The following is a 4,750-nucleotide window of genomic DNA, read 5'->3' as shown; positions in this document are numbered from 1 at the left end:
GCTGATGGTCCGACAGACGCTGCTGTAGTCCGTTGAAATGAGGAAGACTGAGACCTCAAACTGAGATTTCACCCTCCCCACCTGCGCACCAGAGAGGGAGAGAGGAATCGCTTGCATTGTAGCTAGTGTGTTTTTTGCGCTTTCTCTCACAGACTTTCTTATAGTCTAATCACACATTTGTTTGTTAGAGCTTCAAGTTGACGATTAATTACTAAAGTGTAGGCTAAATAAATAGCTAGCCGGGCTAACAGATGTTAGAAGGTACCTCAATTAGCTATAGATAACGGTTTTTTTGCTCGAATTTATTGTATTCATTAATTACTTTTCCATCCTCATTTTATTTTAAGCATTTTAATAATGAAAATAATCTATTTGTTTTATTATTATTTACATTTATTAACTTATGGGCTATTCATATTTTTCTATTTTGTGAAATTTGTTCAATAAAGAGCATGGGCAAAATACGCGGGGGATTATGTGTCCCCCGCACATTTAATAAAACATAAATTCGTCTCTCGCACTTTTTGGGGGGCAATGTGAATAAATATAGGCTAGGTGTAAATTCAAAGAGACAAGATAGTCTTGCATGACCTGGGAACACTCCCATGTGGGCTATATTTCATATAAGACCAGGCCCGGATTAAGAACACATTGGGCCCTGGGGCTATAGCAACACTAAGGGCCCCCTTTCATATGATTGCCATGCCACAGTGTCTTGTACCACAAGAATTTTTTTTTTAATTATTATTATTTTTATATTTTTTAAAAATTCCTTTTATCAAATCATTTTATATAAGCACACTAAATATTCCATGCTATTAACATATTTTAAAAAATATTTAACATATAAAATATTTAACATATTTTAAAATTATATTGCATATATTGCTGACACAATAATTCTTTCCTCTGATTAACACAAAATAAACTATTTTGAAGAATGTGGGTAACCAAACCGTTGATGGTCCCCAGTGATTTCCACATTATATTTTTTTTTTCCTACTATGGAAATGAATGGGGACCAGCAACTGTTTGGTTACCCACATTCTTTAAAATATTTTCTTTTGTGTTCAACAGAAGAAAGAAACTCATTCAGGTTTAAAACAACTTGAAAGTGAGTATGTGATGACAGGATTTTAATTTTTGGGGTGAACTATCCCTTTAAGCACAAGGGTCCGCATGCTATTAGGATGCTGTCACTTTAAGACCTGCACGCGTCCGATTTTCTCAACTCACTTCAGACATAACCAACTGTGTTTATGTAAACCTTTTGTGTATTTGACAGTATTATAGCGCAATCAGACGCGAAAGATGAAGTCCAGTAGTCAGGTGCTGTTTGACAGGCTTAAGTGTGTGTGCACGCTTCGGGTGTATGGGGTTGGGGTCAGAAAAAGCGCATCTCAGAACAGCACACGAATGACAGGTTTAACTGGCTTTTAAAGCACATGCAAATAAAGAACTTGTGATTGCGAATAAGTGCAGTGTCCCGTGAGTAACTCTACCGCTGTGTTAACGTGTGATGTGAATGTGTCGAGGTCGAGATGTACGGATGCGGCACCAGAACTGCAACTGATAAAATGTACTTCAAAGGCAGAAAGTGGAGACAAGTCACACGACATTGGTGTTCGTCAAAAAAACAGTAGGAAAGTTAATTCGGGATTTTTACACGGGTGATGATGATGAGAGAAAAACACTGACATTCTGAATTCAAACGGCAATAAAATCAACCGACTCGTCCCTGTAAATGTTGAAAACACCTTACGTTTTAATGAGAAACAATTACTATCCGAATAGGGCTTAACTCGTAATAAAAATAATAACTTGATGCAGCTGCTATCTCACCTTTTTCAACGTGTAAAGCACGCAGATCGGCGACGGTGTCGGGTGAAGATAATTGTGAGCTGCCGCTGCACGCGGGGTCTTCCACTGGCTCGGATGTTTTATGTGAACCGAAGCAGTTAGTTTTGTAATTTTTGCTGTAAGATTAGCATCCCTTTTCTCCCTTTCAAGCTTATTTTTCATTTTTTGCGCAACACTATCACTTTTTTTAATCATTTTGAACACCAGCGAGGCTGAACAAGCAATAAAGGCCAATTTTCTAGTCTACATGCGATGCGATAGCATAATGCAAAGAGGCGTTTCCCGGTGTCATGTCGCGAATTGTAAAGTGATTTTGATTGGACAGTGATTTATCAGTCAGGCACATTTTCCAATCATTTTTTCTTGTTATTTATTAGACACAAATCAACCACCTTTGACTTGTCAATCTCATTTCCTCCAGCCAATCACGGGCCCCCTCTACCCGCGGGCCCTGGGGCTTCAGCCCCACCTAGCCCTTATGTTAATCCGGCCCTGTATAAGACCCATATAAGTAATAACTTATGACGTTCCAGGAAATCCCTTAGCTGAATAAAAAGCAGAAACGTTTTGACTGATGAAACATGAAGACAATAAACACACGATTGCAGCTATTGTGATTGTGGTTTATTTTTTCAAGCCATCTCGGGGTATTTTCATAACAATAAAGTATATGAATAATGCAGTGCTAATTAACGCAGCCTTTATTGCAGTAGAAACTGTTGGTTAAAATATATTTTTGCCTTATTCTGTGATTTAAAAAAGGGCATTTGTTTACATAAAATCCATGATGACTTAGAACATAAACCCATCATTGTCAAAATTGTCAATAGGACAATATAAACATATGGTTATTGTTGACTAGTGTAGTTGATTTTTTTAGCCAGTTAAAAGCAAGAGATAAAAAAAAAAAAAAAAAAAAAAACTCAATTAGACAAAGGTCGGAAAAAATAAATAGGTAATACACTTGACATTTCTGTCCCTCTCACTTCTGAAATGATGTTACGCCCCTGGTAGCCTACTGACAGATCGTGATCAGATTCCAATAATAGAGGGTGTGCCTGAACATCCATCAGCTACAACATTTTCATTTGATTTCTATGTGGTTTGCATTTGTATTTATTGTGTATAATTTGCAGACTACTTTATAAAAATGATCCCTAATTCAGCAGAACTATTGGAAAGGTGTAAATCTGTCAACATCAGCTAAAACTAGTACACGACATTTGAGTATGTAGACTATAACTGCTAACCAAAGCATTTTTGTTCTGTTAATCAATGTAAACCACAATTCAATTAATGCTAGATGGCAATTAATTGTAAGCTTGTGTATGAAGTTCCTGTGAAATCCATCCTCATTTTTCAATAACAAGACGATTTACTAAAGACTCAATCTGTTGATGTTCATTTGCTTCAGGCATATTCCCATCTGTAAGTTTAGCAGATCACCTGATGGCATAAACAAAACATTCTGATGCATGACAAACATCAAGGTAAAAAGCACCATGGCAACTTATTAGATTTAACAGTCGACATTGTAATCAAAATGGCTGACACATTGCCTGCAGGCTTTTATGATGTTCATTTCAGCACTGGCATGTCTTGTGTCTCCATTCACAGTGCGATGACAGCAATGGATTGTGACATCCAGCCTTGTCCTCCCATCCTCGACATGCCACCCCCTGTCAGCCCAGACAATGTCAATCACAGAAAATAGAAGCAACTGTCAGAGACGCTATCTCATTGTGGGCACCCTTTTGTTGTCAAATGACTGGAATCTGACAGGTAACAGTGGCTATTGTGCATTTCTTTGCATTTAGAATGAACGAGAAGTACTATGAAGTATAGCACAATGGTTATGGCCTGTTTATTCAAAAAGCAAGCTTCAGGTTTTGGATGTAATGGAATTGATCCGAAGTGAACTGTTCTATTACATGGAGCAAGTGTTTTTTCCGATTTGTGAGAACTGAGGAAATGAGATGTGATGGAATCAGGGGGATTTATGCTGTTCAGAAGGAACAAGAGACACTATGACACACTTCAAGACAGAGAATGGTGCTAGTGTGCAGTTTTGCAGTCAATCTAATCTGGTAATCCTCCCATCTTCCTTCACGCTGATGACGCTACGCAGGAGAGCATGGACCGGACTATTTAATGGCTTCCAGGGATGGGGGAGGTGGAAAAGGAAAGCTGTTTATTGATGGAGAAATATCCTTTCAATACTCATGCATGCTGTTGAAGCCAAGAGAACGCAATAACAACCAATTAAAGCAGTGCCCCATGAAAATAGATCACAGCACAACTAGATTAAACGATAATTTAGGTCTCAATCCAATAAGAGTGAGGCAAAGCAATTTAGATCTTCACAATAAGCAGGAAATATACAATGCATTTGTCAACACCATTTGCATAGAAATGACTTTTCATCACTTTCCATTATTGTGCGAATTTGGCTTGAGCCAATACATTTTCTCAACATAACTCAATGGAATCAATTGGCCTGCAGTTAACAGCATTAGGTTTCTGTTCTCGAAGCTACAGAAACAAATTGCTGTTGGACTTTTTCCTCAACCAAAAATCGAAGCATTCAAATAGTTTCACTTCTTCCAAGCCTAATCTAATTTTCGAGCGAAATGCATCTAATGTTTCAACCTGATAATGGTTTGTGTTTCCAATTCTGCCAACATTTCAGCTGTACAATGAATTGAGTTTTTAGGTGTATACAGCAAAAGTGCCTTAATAGCTTAATTGCTATAATAATTTAACTGGGTTTGTTTCTCACAAGCGTTGGTGTAAGAACAGCCCATTTAGCTCCAAAATGTGAGTGTGTGTGAATAATTTCCAGAACAGGGTCAGATGTATGCTGGTCACGCAACCAGATCTGTAAATGACA

The sequence above is a fragment of the Chanodichthys erythropterus genome, chromosome 5 (genome assembly GCF_024489055.1).
Source record: "Chanodichthys erythropterus isolate Z2021 chromosome 5, ASM2448905v1, whole genome shotgun sequence".
Classification (NCBI taxonomy): domain Eukaryota; kingdom Metazoa; phylum Chordata; class Actinopteri; order Cypriniformes; family Xenocyprididae; genus Chanodichthys; species Chanodichthys erythropterus.
This window is presented reverse-complemented; position numbering follows the sequence as displayed.